Here is a 22,364-nt window from a genome sequence, read left to right as displayed (position 1 = left end):
TGAAACACACTCAGAACGGTGATTGCATGTGTGTCACAAACAAAAGAGCCCGGCAACGAGCCCAGCGAGGCCACAAGAGGCCAAGCGGATGATAATCCGGGTGTCTGAGTTCCCATCTCAAAATAGGAAGGTCGTTGCCGATGAAGCCTCACAGCTTTTCCAGATCAAATATTCCAGGCTACAGCTTTTTTTTTTTTTTTTTTTACAAATAGTTTATTGTCAAATTAGTTTCCACATAACACCCAGTGCTCATCCCCACAAGTGTCCTCCTCCATGCCCGTCCCCCCTCCCCCCCCACATCCATCAGGCTACAGCTTTAAGCGCTGCTCTCCGGGGTCAAGGGGACTCCCTGGCAGGTGGCAAATAGGCCCCAGAGGCCAACGGGCCATTGAGGAACATAGGGACTTCTCAGCTTTTTGAGAAATGGGGAGCCAGAGTTCTAGGTGCTCCATGTCCTGCCCACAAGGCAATCCAGGAAGTCACCCCTGCTAAGAAGCAAGATCCTCCCCTCCACGTGCCCCGAGGGACCCCTGCAGCAGGGGCGCTGACAGCCTCTGGGATGAGACTGAGAACAGGACGTCTCCAGTGACACCAGTAAGGAGAACCACCTTTCTGTCTTCTCGCACCAATCGCCAGAGACAGGACACAAGAGGGGCAAAGGGAAGAGATTGCTCCTGGGGAAGTTAAGCAAGGTCCTGGAAGAAACTCCCCAGCCCCCAGAGGACAGAGCAGGGTTGGGGGGTGCAGAGCATGGGGCGCACCATGCCCAGGGCCCCCCTGATCTCTGGTCCTTCAGAAGTCCCCTTCTTCCACTCAGAAATAGGAAAGGCAGCTTTTAAATTGGGTTTTTCTCTCACTCAACCATTAGGCTGGAAAAACCAGGAGCAAGAGAGAGGGGGAGGGAGGGAGGGACAGAGAGAAAGTGAGGGAGAGGGAGAGAGACCGTGCGGGTACAGAGCAAATGTTGGACTTTCCCTCTTTCCAGACACTCTGGGACTCGCTGATTCATTTCCAAACAGCTGGATTCCTGAGTCCCATCCCACTTTGGAAAGGGACTGATATCGACTCCTCCATTCCGTTCGGTCCAGCTCAGCAAATGTTGGCTGGGCACCTGCCGGGGCCTAGGTCCCTGGGGAGATATGAAGATGAATTAGATACAGCCCTCACCCTCGAATAGCTGACAGTCCGGGTAATGAGATCGAGTAAACAAACAATGCTAATATAAAGGAGAGATGATTAAAGGTGCAAACAAAATGCCGCAGAAGCTCAGTCAAGGGATGTCTGGGAAGAAGGCTAAGAAGTGGGTGGCTGCTGGGGGCGCCTGGGAGGCTCAGTCAGTTAGGCATCTGATTCTTGATCTCACAGTTCGCGAGTTCAAGCCCTGCATCGGGCTCTGAGCTGACATCCTGGAGCTGCTTGGGATTCTGCCTCCTTCTCTCTGCCCCTCCCCACTCCCAGTAAATAAAAATTTAAAAACTTAAAAAATGAAGTGGGCGGTTGCTTTCTAGGAAGCGGTCTGGTGATAGTCACTCAAAAGCCTTGCAAATGTCTGTGATCTTTGACCCAGTGGTTTTACGTCTAAGGCTCAGCATCTGAGGACATGATCAGGGGCCTGCGTGAAGACCTCTGCACAGACATAGTCATGTTATTTACAATAGAGGAAAAGAGTGTGGACACAAAGCACGTACGTAATGAGCACGTTATAGGTGAGAGAATGGGAAGGGGAAGGGAGCTTAGGCAGAGAGGCTGTGGCCAGAGGAGCTCAGTAGCTCCAAGGACTGAATGAAGGCCGGGGGGCGGGGGGCGGATTGGAGATGGCAGAGAGAGAATGAGACCCAGAGAGGAGAGAGGAGGCCAAACCAACATGTGGATCTTGTAGCTGCACTGCATTCTGGTCTCGCCCTAAGGGCCACGGGAAGGAAGCCTTCGGCACATTGCACACGAAGCAGCAGCGTGATCAGATCTGTTTCAAAAGAGCCTCTTGTTGCTGTGGAGAATCCATGCCAGGTGCAGGGAGCCCCACAAGTGCTTTACATGTATTCCCTTATTTAATCCTAACCACTTGATGAGATGGGGAAGCCGAGACTCCGAGAAGTGAAGGAACGTGCCTGAGGATGCACAGGTAGTAAGATGCAGGGCCAACCTTCTATGCCAAAGGACTTAACGGCTGTGCTAAGATGGAAAGCCGGGACTGGTGTGATGTGGGTGGACCAGTTAGGAGCCATTGCAGTGACTCAGGCGGGAGAGGAAAGCAGCTTAGAGAGTGGAGTGGGAGGCAATGAGAGGGGTGTGATTAGTAGGACTTGGTAATGGCACTGGGGGAGGGTTCGGAGGGGGAAAGAGTGGGGAAAGAAGGGTCCAGAGGAACTCCGAGGTCCCTGGAGTCCGCTCTCCTCTAATTCGGGGAAGAAGAACGTTAAATACATATGTAGTTCTTTGAACAACATGGGGTTTGCAGCACGAACCCCCAGACAGTCAAAAATCTGTGTATGACTCCCCCAAAACTTAACCACTATGAGCCTACTGGCTTATAAACAGTTGATTGGCATATATTTTGTATGTTATGTGTATTATATGTTGTATTCTGACAATAAACTTCGCTAGAGTAAAAAAATTCCATTAAGAAAATCATAAGGAAGAAAAAATATATTTGCCCCCCTGTACAGTATAATTGAAAATAAGCTGCATATAAGTGCAGTTCAAACCCGTGTAGTTCAAGGGCCAGCTGCACACACACATATACAAACAGACATATATGCCATATGTGTATATTAGAGACAGAATGTCAGGAAGTACAACAAAATGATAGCAGTGGCTATCTTTCAGTAGAAGGCTACCAGTTATTTATTTATTTATTTATTTATTTTTAGTTTCTTTTTTGCGAGTAAGACAGCATGAGCCAAGGAAAGGCAGAGAGAGGGAGAGTGAGAATCCCAAGCAGGCTCCTCATTGTCAGCACAAAGCCTCATGTGGGACTCGAACTCACAAAACCATGAGATGGTGACCCGAACTAAAACCAAAGGTCAGGCTCTTAACCAGCTGAGCCACCCAGGCGCCTCAAGGGATTATTTTTTATTTCTTCCTTACACATGTGTGTATTTTTAAATTTTCTTACAATACATGTACATGATTTCCATAATCAAAGTAAACTTAGACCTCCAAACTTTGCATCAATCACGTACAATGCTCTCTGTCTTTGAGTGTGCATGTGTATAAATAGCCTATCAGACGTTATCTGTAGACACATTCGTCAGTGTAAAGCGTGTGGCCATCAGGGTGTCCATCTCACTTTGGAAATGACAATCGGCCCTCTGCAAGCCTCCTGGGCTCAGAGCTCCTCCAAAGGTGGCCAACAGCCTGAAGTCAACCAAGGTCCAGTCTGAGCCTGAGGGTAGCCTTTCCAAGTAGAATTTTCACAGTGAATTCCAGATCTCTCCCTGCAGTGGAAGATAGAACCAAAGGCCGGCAGGCCCCAGAACTGAGCACACCATGGCGGAACAAGGAACGAATCCTCCTGTAGCCCCTGCAAGGATTGGCAGTAGGGTCTCCCACTGCGCCCCTGCGTGTCCCGCCAACCCCTGCCAGGCTGCGTTAGGATGGCTTCCCTGCTACCTGGGTGTAGGCCACAGGGAAAGTCCCAGAGAAAGTGGCTGGGAAGAAAGCAAGCTCTTCTCTAATTCCATCTCCTTGACAACAGGGGCAAGTTCAGAGGACAAAGCCTACTAGAGACTTGAAAAGGCCAGGAGAACTCCGTCCAAAGAGTCGGGAGCTTGGGGGGGCTCAGCTGAGGGCGTGAGCACCCCGCAAAACTGGCCAGTGAGAACGCCAAAGGGGCTTGGGGTAGCCCTAAGGAAGAGGGTGTCTGTCTGCCTGGCAGGGGCTTCCCCAGGACACTAGCTGCCTCTACCACACTGGGAGGGGTCCCTTCTGGTTTCTGGAAAGAGCAGCGGCTGCTTTGGTCAGCACACCTCAGTTCAGATCCAGGCTCTGTTACAGGTTAAAGAGATGATCATGGAAATGCACTTACAGGGTTACAGAGGGCCCCTGTGCCTGGTCTACGGGGTCACACAGTAAAGGGTGGTCTCTATCGGGATCTGTTGCTGGGTAATGCCTCCCGGGTGCTATTCCTAAGACCAAGAGACACACACACATACACACACACGCACACACCATATGCATAAGTGTCAATATTCACATTCAAAGTTAAAGACATAACCCTAATTATAACCCCTTAAATCCACACAAACACACACAATCTGTTTACTCACACTCAACATTTAATTAATAAGCATGACTTAGGGCAATTCACATCTTACAAAGTGCTTTTCACCTGAACCTATCTCGTTTGATTATCAAAAAATTACATTGTGCAGCAGATAAGCTAATTGTTATTATCCAGCTTTTACAGACGACGAAACTGAGCTCGGCATGGCTCAGAGTCTCCCAAAGACATACGGTTAATAAATGACCGTGTTAGATTTAAACCCAGTTCCAAGCTGTATGTTTCCACTCTGCCATGCACGTGCAAACACTCCAGTTTCCTAAACGGCAAATTGATATTTCTTGACTGTCCAAAAAAAGGCTTGGAATCTACCCATCAGGGGAGACCAGCCACGGACGAAGAAGCTGACAGTCAAGTAAAGAAGGGCCCCTCCACACACACATTCTCTCAGTTTACCCTTGTTAATTCCCAGCCTTTATCTGGGACATTCTTTCCACTCAGGCCACCATCCCAGACTCTCTCCAGTCCAGTCGAAATGAAAGCTCAGCCCAACTGATGCCTCCGCTGAGGACCTCCCTCCCGCCACTACCCCCCACACACACACATACACACGTCTTTCCCTGTTCTCTGATGTCCCATCATTGACTGCATCCTCAAAGCTTAGCCTCTGTGGTTTTCCAGTTGTCTTCTCTGTGTTTGAAGATGGAGTACAAGGCTCTGTAGTCAGCCAGCCATGGGCTTGAGTCACATCTCCCCCATCCTAGCTGTGTGGTCCTGGTTAAGCTGCTTAACCTCTCTGGGCCCCACTCCCCTTGCTATAAAGAAGGGATAATAACAGAGCCCACATCACAGTTGTGACAGCCAAATGTAAAACTCGTGCCTGACACAGAGTAAAAACCCCAATAAATATAACCTGTGAACACAGTAGATGGTAGTTCATGGAGTATGTGACACATTCTATATGGAACCCCCTTAAACAGCTGGACATGAACAAGTCATCATTGGAGAGGCAGAAACAAGTCCAGGCTTGATCACAAGCTAGCTGTGCGACTTCAGGTGAGCCGATTCGCCTCTCTGGCCTCAGCTCTCTGACCTACTGGAGGTCAGCAGTGGCCCCTCACCCAGGACTCAGAGTGAATTGACAGCCACTTCTCAGCAGTGGTAGTGAAGAGGCGTGTCTAAGTACACCAGCAGGAGCCAGTCGGGACCTGGGTTCGAGCCCTGGCTCCAGCGTGAGTAAGTCACACATCCTCTCTGGGCATCAGTTTGCCCATCAGTAAACTGAGGTGACAACACCGACCTCTCAGTACTGTTGTGACAATCACTAAGTGACATACTGGGTGCAAAGTGCTTGGCATGTGATGGACACGTAAGACACGCCGTGGGCGGCGGAGGCTCGTTGTTTGATTATTGTTCCCAAGAATCCTCAGAGTGAAGGACACAGCAGGTACGGAGAATTCAAGCCACAATTACTATGATAGAAGTGACTTAGGATAAGGAATCGGTAGTAAAAGTTTGAGAAATAGTAAATTAAATGAACCCAAGTCTCTTTTATGTCTAAGACTCAGGGAGCCTCTCCCAGAACTCCCTCCCCCCGAGGTACAGAGGAAACAGCTCTTCCACTGCCCATCAGCGACCTGAAGACCCACAATGCTTAGCTGGGCTTATCTGTGGCTTGTCCACTCGATACCCCTGGGCAAGCAGGGCGCAGGCCTGGGGCAGCACCAAGAGGGGCTGGTCCCTGTCAGGGCCCAAATCACAGCCACCCTGCCCCTGGGGCCCTCCCTGCCTGCCTGAGGTCCATGTCCAAAGAGCCAGGAAGTCGACGGCCCAGGCTGAGGCCGGCAGCCAGAGTGTCCTGTCCCATCCTGGGCTCATCTGAGTTCTGTACCCTGGCCAGGAGGCCCAGGTCACCTCAGTGACCCTCCAGTGGGGGAGGGCCTGGGTGGAGGAGTGGGGAATGAGCGGAAAGAATCTCTCAGGGACGGGAGAGGAGCCTTGGCTGGTGTTAAGCCCTTACCCCAGCTCCCAGCGCCCGCTCTGACCCCATCCCACCCCGCCCTCCCCGGAGGCCACGTGGCAGCCAACTTGAGCCTGGCCATTTGCCAAGCCTCAAGTGTCGCCTTTAGCTTGGGGAACTCAGCAGCTCCAAGGTGCTGACCTTCCTGCCAGGGCCACAACAAACACCTGTCACAGGCCTGAGTGCTAATGACAGGCCCAAGTGAGTGGCATTCAGGTTAACACCNAACTCATGAAAATGTTCTCCTTCCATTAACCGTGAACTAAGCCCAGAATCACTGCAGGAGGTCAAACTCACCATCTTCTTTGTTCGCCTCCCACGACCGGCCCCTCGCTGCTCACTCAGGCAAACCGTCTCCCCCGGGGGCTCTCCTTCGTCAATGTCTAGCCCTTCAGCTGGCACTGCTTCCTCCCCTTGCCACCCACAAAAAGCACACCTGTCTCCGTCCTGTGACTCCACCCGGAGGTAGCTTGTCACTTCCAGAAACAGGAGAGATGTACACCAGAGGCCCCTCCACACACAGCAGAAGTCATCATGCTGAGGCAGGTCCGAGACTTGTGGGTGGGAGGAGTCGCCCAGCAGCAGTGCCTGTAAATACCAGGTTCCGCAGACCCTTCACAAACGACACGCCATGGTTGATTTCCTTCTAGTCATTCAGCAGCCAAGGAAAATGTGTGATGGGTCTGTTTTGTGCCAGACACTGAGCTAGACCGGNTTGGGGGGGGGCGGGGGGGGGATGAGGTGTTTATCTAAGGATCCCAGCTGCGAAAGAAGAAGTGAAAGATGCTGAAACAGAGGTGCAGGTAACGAGTCGTGGGAGCAAAAGGAAGGGAGGGGCCATAACCTATGGGAAGAATGAGGGAGGGCTTCTTGGAGGCGGTGGCATTTGAATCTTAAAAAATGAAAAGATTCAGATGTGAGGCAATGGGGACCAGCACATCTTCCTTGGAAAGAAGAAAGAACACCAGGTCTATGCAGAGGGAAGTTCCTGACAACTGCGTGTACTGGATGGGCCAGGCGTTGACCTAAAAGTCAGGCGGAATTCATCCAAAGATAGCTGCTCCATTTCAAGAAAATGGAACAGGTGTCCCAGGGGGAAAAAAAAATCCCGACGCTGATTTTTTAGGGGTCTGTGCATGTGATACATGGTGGGTGGTGTTATTATTGCAGAAAGATGTCAGGAATAAACCACAGGCCTCCCCACAGATGCCACGGCCAGATGGGAAGACTGGCGGCATTTTGACCTCACTTGCACTGTGTGTGTCCCAAGATTCTCCTGAAGCCTGCCCCAAAGGGCCCAGCCACACGCGCTTCTGTCAGCAAAACGGAGAAGGAGAAACAGGAAGGCAGCAACACCCAGAGTTTAAATAGACCCTTTGTCTCTCTCCAGGGTGGCTTTGTCACACCCCCTCTATATGACATTGCCATCTTATCACAGACCTCCACACGGCCACACGAGGCCACTCCCCAGTTGGGGAAAACCGAGAGCCCAGTCACACAGCTCAGGCCCGAGCAGAAAGCAGGGGCCATGCAAGGGTCACAGGCCGAGTCCGTTGCTCCCCAGCTATGTGCTGGGTACATGCTGAGGCTCTTCGCTTGGGAAACCCTCACCTTATCATAACCTTGATTTCACAGGTGAGACAACAGAGAGATTGAAGGAACGGTGCTAAGTCGCACAACAAGTTAAGCGATGCAGACAGCTCTCAAGCCAGCCCATTCTGACCCCAAACCACCCCATCCAGTGGGCTTCAAGGCCCGGATCGGAGCTGGGGCTGGCGGCGAGGAAGGTTAACCACCAGTGAGGGCCGTGGAATGGGGTAGAGAGTCCAATATGCCTCGAACATTATCTTCCATCTTCAAAGGGAAGAGAAGTCCCTGAGGGGTGGAAAGCTCCAGGCTTTAACCCTGTGTTGGTCTGAAGACAGATTCCGGTGAGGGGAGGGCAGGGAGAGAAGAAGGGAAATCAAAGCAATAAACCTTCCCCTGCCACCACCAGCAGGTAAGCAGGGAGCAAAGAAGGCCGGGAGCAGCGCATCCCTCGATCCATATTTCACGGGAGAGACGATAACAATTGGACAGGTCACTCCCGAAAACCAGAAACTCAAAGCAATTTTAGATGAACTTCCAGAATGATAAAACAAATGGCCATGTTCATGTTATACACCAAATAAATCACACCAAAATGATAGTTGTAATTCCCAAAAGTACACAGAGAATTGATTTTACTATGACACTTATCATGATGAACAGAGAGACCCCCGCATGGGCCCGGCGTAAGTGGCTCCTGCTTAACCCCTGCACTCCCAGGTCTAGCTCGGCCCCTCGGAGGGTCTACCAGCTGCTCTCTGAGCCCGGGGACACAGAGCCAGCCTTGTGACACCAGGCTGAGGCCCGGCTCTGGCCTGTGGGTCCCACCTCGGTGGGTCGGCCGCTTCCAAAGGGCTGGGTAAACCCAGGGGCGGCCGAGACTCTGGAGTTGACCATGCTCCCTTCTGAAATGGAAAGAGGTCTCACTGGCTGTGCCTGAGAGGAAGGGAGAAAAAACCTGTAGTCACTGGACACCGTAATCTTCAGTTACCCGTGTGCCAGATGTCAGCACTTGTTTCCCTTTTCGGTGTGTTAACTGAGCCTCAGAGAGGTCGACTTACCCAGAGGTCTGAATAAAAGTCTTCGTGACGTTAAACTGGACGTTAACCTTGGAGCACCTGGGTGGCTCAGTCAGTTAAGCAACTGGCTCTTGGTTTCAGTGGAGGTCATGATATCACAGTTTGTGAGTTCGAGCCGTGCGTGGGGCTCTGCACTGCCCACAGAGCCTGCTTGGGATTCTCTGTCTCCCTTTCTCTGCCTCTCTCTCTCTCTCTCTCTCTCTCTCTCTCTCTCTCAAAATAAACATAAATAATAAACTAGATCTCTTCCCAACACATTCTGCTAACACTTGGTGTGCTGAGATCCTTCCCCCAGCCCCGGATCAGAGCTTCACTCACTCATTCACTCATTCAGGGTTCAGCAGGTATTTATTGAGCATCTATTAAGTGCCAGGCACTGAGTCAAGGATACTATAGAGAATAAGACATTATTTCTGCCTCATGGAGCTCACCATCAAGTGTAGTGCTGGACACAGATGAATGAAAAATTGCCGTAGTGATTCAAGGCTTCGCGGAGACATGCATGACACTGTCCCACCTCAAGAGAAAGCTGCCTGCAACCAGAGGAGCAAAGGAGGCTTTGCTGACGAAGTAACAGCTGAACAAGAGCTCAAGGAGGAGGTGGTGCCGTCCAGGGAAAAGGACAACTGTACAAGGAGGCACAGGGCCCAGGGGCAGCCGGTGCAGCTGGAGCGGGAGAGGAGGTCAGAGAAGCAGTTATCAGAGGACGCCAGAGAGACCCGTGTCATTGCGAAGCTATGGAAAGCCATTGCAAGGACCAAGCAGGTGGACATGGTCACATTTGTGTGTTTTTTTGTTTTGTTGAGAGAGAGAGAAAGAGCAGGGAAGGGGCAGAAAGAGAGAGAGAGCTGAGCATGATGCAGGGCTTGAACTCACAAACAATAAGATCATGACCTGAGCCGAAACCAAGAGTCGGATGCTCAACCAACCGAGCCAGCCAGGCACCCCCAGATTTGTGGGGGTTTTAAATTTTGTTAATGTTTATTTTTTATTTTTGAGAGACAGAGAGAGCACAACTGGGGGAGGGACAGAGAGAAAGGGAGACACAGAATCTGAGGTAGGTTCCAGGCTCTGAGCTGTCAGCACAGAGCCGGATCTGGGGCTCGAACTCACAAACCAGGAGACCATGACCTGAGCCGAAGTTGGATGCTTAACCGACCAAGCCAGCCAGGCGCCCCAAGACTTGTGTTTTACAGGCTCACTCTAGCACCAGTCAGGGACTGCTTGGAGCACAGAGGCTGAGCGTGTTTCCAGCTTGCCGGCCTTGTATCCTTAGAGGAGTATTTGCATTCTGCAAACCAGAGGTCAGAATTGTATTGCTCGCCATCAAAGGCTGCTGTAGACTTCGAGAACAAAGAGTAAATGTTCTATAAAATAAGCCATAAAAATCAACTCAGGACAAAATCAAAGACCGTTTCTGAAAATAAAAACAGATGACTTTTCAGAGTTAACGCCATAAACAAAATCTTTAGCTCTACACTGCTGTGTGTTCTTATTCTTCTAACTCCAGGGCTAAGATAACTTTAGCTGCTTGGTTTTTGTCAAGGTTGTTTTTCTGGTTTGTTTCTGTTGTTTTTTGTCTTTTGTTTCCTTAATGCAGCGAGTACAATCCCAGGTCTGCCTCTTGCTAGCTTCATGACCTTGGGCATAAGGCTTGGCTTCTTTGAACTTCAATCTTTGCACCAGCTCTAAAATATTACACTTTTATGGCTTACAGAGTTTCTATAAGTGACATGCATTTATATCAGACAGTGAAAGCTTGTCAAATTCAAGCTCTGGGAAATTACAGTCAGTCCAACTCTAGAAAACAAGTAACAGGAAAGGCCTTCTGGCCCCCAAATCCCCCCCAAACACCAGCCTGTCAGGCTCCAGGAGACTGACTCAGGGCAGAAGACATACCAGTAGAGCCACACTATCACAATTCGCCCCACGTTTTCAGAGATGAGAAAAAATGGGGCAGTGACCAGAATCCAGTCACCCCCAAATTATAAAAGAACAAAAAAAAGCAGGGCTTAGTTCATGTCCTTCCCGATAAGTTTCTTCTCTCTCGAATTCTCTAAGTTATAAGGCAAACACTTCATGAATCACTCTGGAAAGGAGAAGAATTTCTAGAAATGTCTCTCCCCTGCCCCAAAGAAGTTTAAAGGAGGACAATTAGCAGTAACTGTAGCATAGGGGCACCTGGGTGGCTCAGTCCGTTAAGCATCAGACTCTCGGTTTCAGCTAGGGTCATGATCTCACAGTTCATGGGTTTGAGCCCCACATCAGGCTCTGCACTGACAGCAGAGCCTGCCTGGTATTCTCTCTCTGCCTCTCCCCTGTTATTCTCTCTCTCTCTCTCTGTCTCTCAAAATAAATAAACTTTAAAAAAAGTGACTATAGCATAAATTAGCAAAACCTAGATACAAGCTCCCACCAGATGCCTTTAAACCAGTAACTTTCAAACTGAAGTAAGTGAAGGATTAAAACACATTGGGGTGGGGGGGATCTCACCCATGGAGTAGACCTAAGTTATTTATGGTGAAACGATACATGTAAACACTAACTTAGGTATGTAGCCTTATGCCTGCAGCTCTCATGCAAATATAAAAGAAAAACAAATTTATAAAATAAATACAATTTAAAATACCAAACCAATAAAATTCAAATTAACACATTAATTTACTATGATGAATAACAATGCTTTGCAGAAGGTCAATGTCTGGTGTTGGGCTTCCCAGCAGAAAGAGATCATCGTTTTACCTTTCACTTCACTGTCAGCCCAATTCTTTGGACTTTGACATGATGGACCATCATTTAATTCAGAGGGCAGCAAACATTTTCTGTAAAAGGCCAAATTGTAAATATTTTCAGCTTTGCAGACCATATGGGCTCTGTCACAAGCTACTCAACTCTATCGCTGTAGCATGAAATCAGCCATAGACAGTGGTAATGGATGAGCCTGGCTGTGTTCCAATAAAACTTTATTTACGAAAACAGGTGCCAGGCAGGATTTGGCCCGAGGGCCATAGTTTGCTAACTCCTGATTTCATCCATCATCTTTATTATGTCATCATTTGGCCTTTTGCCTTCTAACAACAAATTTCACTCTTAACTATTGATTTATAATTTTTATGGGCCAGGCAATTCAATAATTCACTCCAAAATTTCAACCTTATAAAAAAATTAACAGAAAATATTTCTTGCCTGTTTACTACTCAATCACTGCTAAAGAACTGACATGAAAAAAGTCAGGGTCTGAACAACAGATCTTCTCAACATGGGTATGGGTACCTTTGGATTCTGTGTTCCTATAAGTCCCTTGGACTTTGTGGAAGCTCATTTCTCCCACTTCTTTTCTTTATTTGGACTACCAACTGGACATCCTTCCACCCTCATTGGACATGAATATATTATTTAAGATTTTCTCTTTATTTTCCCAATCAATCATTCAAACAGAAAACAATTACTGAGTACTTACAAACATCAGGCACTGTTTTGAGCACTTGGAATCTTAAGTAGAAAACACAGACCCAAAGAATCCTGCTTGGAGAAGATATTGGCAAATGATATATCCAATATGATGTTAACATCCAAAATATAGAAAGAACTCATATACTTGATCATGATGAACACTGAGTATTGTATAGAATTGTTGAATCACAATACTCTACACCTGAAACTAATATAACATTGTATGTTAATTATACTTAAATGATATATAAACAAATGAATAATAAAACATGAAAAAATCAATACACAAAAAAAAACCTAAACAGTCTGATTAAAAATGGGCAGAGGGCCTGGGTAAACATTTTTCCAACAAAGACATAGAGACAGCCAACAGACACATGAAAAGATGCTCAACGTGACTCATCATCAGGAAAATGCAAATCAAAACCAAATGAAATGCCACTTCACACCTGTCAGAATGACTAGTATTAAAAAGACAAGAAATAATAAGTGTTGGCAAGGATGTGGAGAAAAGGGAACCCTCATGCACTGTTGGTGGGAATGTAAATTGGTACAACCGCTATGGAAAACAGTATGGAGTTTCCTCAAAAAATTAAAACTAGAGCTACTCTATGCTTCAGTAACTCCACTTCTGGGTATTGACCTAAGGAAAAAGAAAAAAAACTAATTCAAAATGATATATGCACCCCTATGTTTATTGCATTATTATTTACAGTAGCCAAGATGCAGAAACAACCCAAGTGTCCATCAAAAGATGAATGGATAAAAAGGATGCAATATATATATATATATATATACAGTGGAATATTACTCATCCATAAAAAAGAATGAAATCTTGTTATATGTGACAACATGGATGGACCTTGAGGGTATTATGCTAAATGAAATAAATCAGAGAAAGATAAATACCATAGGATTTCAGTTAGATGTGGAATCTAGAAAACAAAACAACAACGACAAAAAAGATAAACAGACTCATAAATAGGGAAGAAACTTGGTGGCCAGACGGGAGCTGGCGGGGGGGATGGGTGAAAGAAGTGAAGGGGATTAAGAGGTTACAGACTTCCAGGTATAAAATAAGTCATGAGGATGAAAAATAGAGCATAGGGAATCCAGTTGATAATAGTGCCATGACTTTGTGTGGTGACAGATGGTAACTACACTTCTCATGGCAAGCATACAGCAATGTATATAATTATCAAATCACTGTATTGAATGCTATGTTAAAACTAATATAATATGTCAACTATACTTCAAATAAGAAAAAAAAAAACCTGCCTTCACAGATCTTCCATTCAGACTGAGGAATGGGCAGTAGAGACATAATAAATATTAAGCGCACGGCGCCTGGATAGCTCAGTCGGTTAAGTCTTCGACTTCAGGTCAGGTCATGATCTCACGGTTCGTGAGTTCGAGCCTCTGTGCAAGCTCTCTGCTGACAGCTCAGAGCCTGGACCCTGTTTCAGATTCTGTGTCCCCCTCTCTCTCTGCCCCTCGCCCGCTTGTGCTCTCTCCCTCTCAAAAATAAATAAACATTTTTTAAAAAATTAAAAAAACAAAATAAAAACTTAAAAGCCATATTGATACATCAATTGTGGAGTTTTAATGAAATCAAGGAAGGTTTATATTAAATAACTTAAGACGCCAGCATCTTCATCTCAGAAGGCAATCTCCAATTGCAAGGTAGCATCCCAAAGAGAAGTGTTGTTTTCAACCTGTACGAGAATTCACCGACAACAGACAGGGATGTTATTTTTGTTTTACTGCTAGGTCACGTCAACCTCACAAGAGTCGGATTGCTTACCAACCATCAGGAGTCCCGTGCTCTCACATCTTGGGCTCCATAAGGTGCCAGTGTGGTCAAGGCATATACACTCCAGAACTGAAATTAGTACAGACAAATGAACTAGCATGGACTGGCATTGTTATCTCCTTCACAGCCCCTTCCCGTGTGGCCAGGAGAAGCCACAAGCAGGCCTTGCAAGGTATTGGTCGGGTCCTGGCTCTGCCACTGGGGCCATGGATAAGTCAGCCACCTATGACTGGAATGCATTTCCAGGCCCCATCATAGAATTCTTAAGAGAACCAAACAAGGAGCGCCTCAGTCAGTTAAGCATCCAATTCTTGATTTTGGCTCAGGTCATGGTCTCCCAGTTCATGGGATCAAGCCCCGTATCGGGCTCTGTCTGACAGTGTGGAACCTGCTTGGGATTCTCTTTCTCCCTCTCTCTCTCTGCCCCTCCCCTGTTCACTCGCTCGTTTTCTCTCTCTCTCTCTCAAAATTAAAAAAAAATAAACATTTTTTTTAAAAAGAGAGAACCAAATAAGACAAATTATGAGATTTTTTTTTTTTAATTAACCTGCTGACAGCTGGTCTGGCCCCAGGAAAAAAAAATTGAGGGCTGCCAGAGATGGTAGATTTTTATTGATATACAACATATAGGCCCCAGCCTCTCTAGCTTATTGAGCCTCGGTCATTGCACTGGGTTCTTACCTTTAGTCAGGCCTGCATGCAGGCAGTCTATAATGTACTGAAGCAGCGTTATCATTAATATTACTGTTATTGCATCAGTGTGTTAAAAGAACTAGTAAAGCCCAAATTTCTAAGATGTTCGTGTAGTTGACTCCTCTTTACAAAAGAGAAAGCCTTATCTCCATTCACATTCATCTTCACTTCATGAACATAATTAGTTACCAAGCCTAAAGATTTTCTCTCTTTTTTTTTTCTGGCAAAACCTTTCACAGACTGACAATATATATTATTCCTATTATCATTTGCTTTAATCAGTTTCAAAAAAAAACTAACCCCCAAGCTCTATTTCTATTGTATTTTCCTTGGGGCTTTGAAGAAGAAAAAAGCGAAGTGAAACAAAACCCCAAGGCCCTGCAGACTATATTTCTGCGGGGTCATGGAGTTGAATGTGAATGAATATTTGTATTTACTGAATATGAATGGGCAGGAGGACTTCTTTCCTCAAAGCTCTCAGACTCAGCCTATGCAATCCCTACTGTGTGAAAGCACTGAATCCGGACAGACACAGGAAGCCTTTGCTGTACGGACCACACTGTCCAGCATACATCAGTATCAAGCAGGACGGTTTCCTGAACCTCTTCTAAGGGAAAATCACTCTACTATGCACATCGATAGAACACTACACTGTCTCTTTCTGTCCCTTGTCCTCTGACCACAGACCAGTTGCTCCCAACGAAAGGCTGCCGAGTCCTATCTCATAAGCGCCCAGAGCAATAGCCTGAGGTTTATGAAGTCTAATAATAAAGTGGTTCCCAAGAGGAATAAAACATCATCTTCCACCCTCCCCGCCTCCCAGCCACCAGGCACCCCACTCCCAGGAGGCAAACACAAGCCAGATTGCCCCCAAGAAAACAACTCCCCTAAGATGACAACATTTTCAATTTGCAATCTGGTTTTTTTTTTCTTTAATATGTGTGTTGTGTGCTTTTTCCTTTGTCAAAAGAGCACAAGCCTTTCATTTTGCCTTTTATTTGTCTTGCTGCCGGTACAGTGAAAATGTATTGGCTTTTCAGTTAGTGATTACACATCATCACATACCCAATTTATAACACCGTGCCCCAAAGAACAGATGTAATAAAGCAAGGGCAGGAAGGAGCAACCTTATAAAACAGAGCTGCCGACTCAAAGGTCTTTGCATGTGTGCGGGAAAGAACACAGTTTCGACACCAGGCCTGGGAACTTGTATTTTGCAAATGATCGCAGATGTTATGAACGCAGTGAGTGGGTGGGACAGGAAGCAAAGAAATCAGGAGATCCCATTTCCTGGTCCAAGGACGAAAGACTCAAGTGCCCGGTGCACTGCAGGGAAGCGCAGTGTTAACTTTGTGGCTATGTCTATCCCAACCAGACAGAAATGTGCAGGACCAGCCTCCTGAAGTTAAGGAATCCTTGGCTGGGAGGTCAGTCCTCCTCTCTAGTGGTTTGAAGTCATATTCAGTTGTTCCAAGAGGTTCCATGGGAATAGGGTCCTGAATAGGGTTTTTTGGTGGGCACCTGCTGGTGAGATCTCCCCAGGTCCTTCTCAGAGACCCCCAGGCTGCAGAAAGGATCTACCACAAGGACCCCAGTAAATACTTCCTTGGTTCCACGACTACAGGGACCGAATTCTTTCAGTTGTGTCTAATTTTATCCTTTTTTGATGAAGACAATTAATGAAATATATAGCTATGTGTAATTTATTTGCATGTCTAGAGTAAATCAGAAAGTCCTGTCAGAGGAAGGGGCCCTTATTTTTGGTCTGTAGACCATGGTCCCTCCAATGGCTGATGGGAGGCTAGTGGGGCTCACCATGGCACCATTCCAATAGTGGCCTCTTCGCCTCAGACCTCACCTGCAGAGCAGGGTGTGGGATCCGATCTGCCTCTAGGCCCAGACTTGTCTGACAGAGACACTTAGCCCTCAGACATAGAAGTCTGGTTCCCTGCTGGAAACTGGGCACCGGCCTCCCTGAACACTATGTCAGAGGAGAACAGAGATGATGCAAATGCCCTCCGCACCTCTGCGGGCTCAATTCTTTTCCTCCCCTGTCGTCTCCAGAGTGAGCACCCCCACCTTTTATCTCAGCGGGAGTCTGAGCCATTTCTCAACTCCTCTGCTGCTCTAAGCTTGGGTTTCCCCAGATGCCATTCTCTCTCTCTCCCTCTCTCTCTCTCCATTCCTGTCCTTCCTCTTCCCCTTCTTTCACAGGAGACCAGACTCATGTTCTTCTTAGCACAGGACCCCCTATGCTTAGTCACTTACTGTCACACACACCCAGACACTCACACATGCACACTCATGCTCTCCACTTCACTCACATATACACACTCACTTCCCACACTCACTCACTCACACATAATCACACATACACACATAGAGAATCCTTTTCCAACTGCTCCACACACACTGATTTCAGAATTAAAACGCTTGCCACACTGTCTGCTTCATTATTGTATAAATGTTTCCTGTGTGGCAGTCACACATTACATCCCCCTAACTCTGCCCCGAAATTCCATGAGGGCAAGCCAAAGGCATAGGCTGCCTCCATCCCTCGCTCCACAGCTTTTAGCAAAGAACTGGACTTAAGGCAAAAGCTCAGCAAAGTTTCAAAATCACTGAGCTGAGAGAGGTGCTGGATATCACCAAGTCTCCCATTTCCCCACTCCAGACTAGATATGGGGATGGATGGTTGGTTGGATGGATGGATGGATGGATGGGTGGGTGGATGGATGCAGGGATGCAGGGATGCCAGGATGGGTCCTGGGATGGATGGATGCAGGGATGGATATATGGATGGGTGCAGGGATGGATGGATGGATGGATGGATGCATGGATGGATATATGGATGGGTGCAGGGAGGGATGGATGGATGGATGCATGCATGGATGGATGGATGCAGGGATGCAGGGATGCCAGGATGGGTCCTGAGATGGATGGATGGATGGATGGATGGATGCAGGGATGGATATATGGATGGGTGCAGGGAGGGATGGATGGATGGATGCATGCATGGATGGATGGATGCAGGGATGCAGGGATGCCAGGATGGGAGGATGGGTCCTGGGATGGATGGATGGATGGATGGATGGATGGATGGATGGATGGATGGGTGCAGGGATGGATGGGTGGGTGCAGAGACGGATGGGAGTGTGTATACATGCACTGATTGATGCATTCATTGATTGGCAGGACTGGAATGATAATTTATGGACTCCAGGGTCATGCTGGGGCTGTGACTCTGTACTTGGTGTTTGGGTGGACTTTTGGGCTCCAAGGCCCTGCCCTGGACACCCTATTCTGGCCCCAGCCCAGAGGAAGTCATTGAAGTCATAGTAAGAATTCTGACCTGGCCTCAGACAAGCCTGGGTTCCAAGACTGTCTCTGTCACTCCCTTTGTGACCGTCAACAAGCTCTTCTAAACCTGTTCTTCGGTGTGAAATGGAAATATTAATAAGATATATTTCACTGAGCTGCTGTGAGCATTGGTGGCTCAGTCGGTTTAGCGTCTGACTCCTGGTTTCAGCTCAGGTCATGATCTCAAGGTTCGTGAGTTGGAGCCTCGCATTGGCTCTGACAGCACAGAGCCTGCTTGGAATTCTCTCTCTCTCCCTCGTAGTCTGCCCCCCGCCCTTGCTCACTCTCTTTCTCTCTCTATCAAAATAAATAAATAAATAAAACATTTTTAAAAAGAAAGAGATAAAGTAGGAAAAGCATTCCACACAGGGCCTGGCACATAAGAAAGACCCAATACACAACTGTTAACTGATTATGACCATCAGAGTCAAAACTAAATAGGAGGGGTGGTTCTGAATCCTGCACCTGCCATCAGTTACTCTTGAACACCACTTTAAACCCCCTAAGCTTGTTTCCACACTTTGTTTGGGGGTTAGCAAAATGAAGATGATAAAATCTGCTTCACCAGGCTGTTGTGTAAGGTACATAAAAATCTCAGGTGTACAGCACCTAGTACATCTCAACTGCATGCACACCTAGCTTGCAGGAGGTACGGGAACCACGTAGTAGTGGGCATTATCTGTAAGCAGTGGTGCTTACCCTGGTGGCTCCTAAAGTCGCCACCAGCTGTGGCTGCCTCTGTCCCTATTGGCCCTCCCCTGCCCCATGTCCCACTGCCACACACCCCCAGGACAGAGCCCTCAGAAATGGCCTCCTGGCCAGGGTTGCTGGAGACAAGCTTCTTCTCAGAGATCTCGAAGCACTTTTAAAGGCTGGTGCCACTAGCTTCTCCCACCTTTTTACAGTAGGAGGGCTGTGCCCAGGGTGTGCTGAGCAGCTGCAGCCAAGGGCCAACTGGGGAGGGAAACTTGACTGCAAAGGTTTCAAATACCCTCATGTATACAGGGCAGGGGGGTGGGAACTGAGAACCAAGAATAGATGTGGGAGGGAAATTCCACAACAGATTCAGGTCACACTTTGAGAATCTGAGGAAAGAGATTATTCGTTTGTATTTTAATTGTAAACTTCTTTGCTGGATTATAAAAGTAATCATAGAAAATACCCAAAGGCAAATATATGTGTAGCTAGTATGCATGTGTGTGTGACTACTGTTAATAGTTTTCACTTGTTTATTTTAGCATAGTTGAGATCAGGGCACCTGAGTGGCTCAGTCACTTAAGTGTCCAACTCTTGATTTCAACTCAGGTCATGATCTCACGGTTTTTGAGTTCAAGCCCTGCATGAGGCTCTGCACTGACAGCACAGAGCCTGCTTGGGATTCTCTCGCTCTCTCTCTCTCTGCCCGTCCCCCACTCTGTCTCTCTGTCTCTCTCTCAAAATAAATAAATAAACTTAAAAAAAAAACAAACACAGTTAAGATACACCTACATAAAACATTTTACATCTGTTTTCCAGTTAATGTTACATATTATTATACAATTAATTTCCCATATCATTAAAAGCCTCTTTAATGACATCATCTTTAATGACTCCATAAATACTCCCTCATTTGGAGACCACTAATTTATTTAGCCATTCTACTCTTGCCCGCTTAGGCTGTAACCGCTCTTAAACCCCAACAACCTCTGAAGCATGAAATACATACACTGCTCGTACCCAGAGGTGAGGAGTCTGCAGCCTGGGGCCTCAGGGCCCCCCTCCCCTCCCCAGCTTCAGGTCAGGGCCCTGCGATAATTACAGGATGAAGATCAGGAAGCCGCCTCCACGCTGCCTCATTGCCCACATATCCAGAATTAACATTTTAATGGCTAAAGAGCAGCGTTGTGATTCTCACAGACATAATTCTAGTCAATGAGATAGGCGATCTAAATTGTAGAGGAATCCATTTTTACTAGAATTCTATAAAGTTTATTGAACGAAATACAACCCATAAATCTTTTCTTTTCTTTTTTGTCTTACCTTTGATCTGAACTATCTTAGTCCAAACTCGTTTGATTGCAAGGATCAGAAACAACTCAAAGGAGCTCAAATAAAAAGTGAGGGTTATTGCAAGGGGACACAGAGGCCCTGAGGGAAGCCAGGAAGCATTGAATCAGGCCTCAAGAAGGACAGAAACCAGGGATTTGCTCTCTCATTCTCTTTATTCGCACAAGATTTCTCTGCTCTTCTCCGGGCCCCCACTCCTCCCTCCCCCCTCCCTCCTGACTGGCTTCTCTGAGCCTCAGTCCCTTATACATTCAGCAAGTACATAGTCCAAAAATGCCCCCCCTTGTCTCCTCTCTACACAGCCTTTCAGCACAAGCGCCCAGCATCGGCTCACAACATCCTTCTGAATGCTTGGTTCCAATTCCCCAGAGAGAGACTCTCACTGGGTTGGAAGAACATCTGTCCCAATTCACATAAGCCATTGATGATTCTCTGCCCAGCCCACAGTCAGGCTCCCATGTCAACATCTGGTCCAATCGGCTGTGACAAGGGAAGGAGGGTCACGCGGGTCCTGCTTACTCAGCAAGGCGTTAGGAGGACAGTAGATTTCCTAACAAGGGAATCTGGGCCAACAAGAAGCTCCTGTGTCTAATTCCTAGACCAAGGACTATAAACCAAGTCAGAGATTGTATTTTTTCCACAGACGTCCTAGAAACACAGTCTTCAGGAAAGTGCCAACTAATGCTATCTCTTCCCATAATCAGGTGAACAAATAACATGGTCCCTGGAAATCATAAGCCCTGAGTACCCTTGGCTGAGCCCCTGATTTCAGTCAGGAGCCTTGATCCACCAGTAGGTTCTTCAAATCAGCCAGAACCTGTTTTAGCACAAGCTCAGGGATGCTCCCTGAGCATCTTGGGATTGAACTGATGGTGTCCTGACAGGCAGGCTGCTACCTCGAGTCTTCCCCAGGCTGCCCAGCTCACACCCCAAAGATTTCATAAATACAACAGAAATAAAGGCACTAACAATAAGAGAAAATATTGACATATTAAACTCTGTTAAAATTAGAAATTTCTGTTCGGGATCATATAATACTAAGAGGGTGAAAAGGCAGCCCACAGAATAGAAGAAGGTATGTGCAATAAATATACCCAACAATATATTGCAATTAAAATAGAATGAGAAGTCTTACAAATTTCTTTTTTTTTTTTTTAAGTGTTTTATTTATTTCTAGGAGAGAGAGAGAGACAGCGTGAGCAGGGGAGGGTCAGAGAGAGAGGGAGTCACAGACTGAAACAGGCTCCAGGCTCTGAGCTGGCAGTCAGCACAGAGCCCGACGCGGGGCTCGAACCCACGAACCGCGAGATCATGACCTAAGCGAAAGTCGGACGCTTAACCGACTAAGCCACCCAGGCGCCCCAGTCTTACAAATTTCTTTAAAGGCAATTGAAAATGGCCAAAAGACTTAAACAGGCACTCACAAAAGAGGATTTTCAAGTGGCTTATGAATGTATGAAAATGGGCTCAACCACAGCAGCCACTGGGGAAACACGAAGGGAAAAACACACTGGGACAGCTCTGTGCTTCATCAGAATGGCAAAATGAAGGAGCAGGGAAAGCCGTGAGACGCGGAAGCTCATGCACTGCTAGAGGGAGTGGAAATTAACACACCCACTGTGTAAACCTGCATGACATGATCATTAAAGCGGAGCCATATACTTTCTCTTCTTTAATTTTTTTTTTTAACGTTGCTTGATTTATCTTGAGAGAGAGCACAAGTCGGGGAGAGGCAGAGAGAGAAGGAGAGAGAGCATCCCATCAGTCTCCATGCCATCAGCGCAGAGCCGGAGGAGGGGCTCGAACCCACGAGTGAGATCATGACCTAAGAGGAAATCAAGAGTGGATGCTGGTTAACCGACTGAGCCACCCAGCGCCCCTAAAGCAGAACCACATACTTTCTATAGGACTTGGCAGGTCCTCTCTCAGGTATATATGCCAAACAGAAATACAGACAGCATAACGCCAGGTGAAAGTGCCAAAAACAAGAAACCACCCAAATCTCCATCAACAGCAGGATGGATGCACTGGTCTATAACCATACCGTGATATATGTAGCATTACAAATGAATAAACTACTGCTACCTAAGG

General features: G+C 47.1%; 1 pseudogene; it reads left to right on the top strand.

Moving 5' to 3' along the window:
* Positions 1-9,406: 9,406 nt before the first annotated feature.
* LOC144235939 (glyceraldehyde-3-phosphate dehydrogenase pseudogene) overlaps positions 9,407-22,364 on the top strand; it is a 49,291-nt pseudogene continuing 36,333 nt past the window's right edge.

The sequence above is a fragment of the Crocuta crocuta genome, unplaced genomic scaffold, assembly GCF_008692635.1.
Source record: "Crocuta crocuta isolate KB4526 unplaced genomic scaffold, BGI_CrCroc_1.0 scaffold698, whole genome shotgun sequence".
NCBI lineage: Eukaryota > Metazoa > Chordata > Mammalia > Carnivora > Hyaenidae > Crocuta > Crocuta crocuta.
This window is presented reverse-complemented; position numbering and strand designations above follow the sequence as displayed.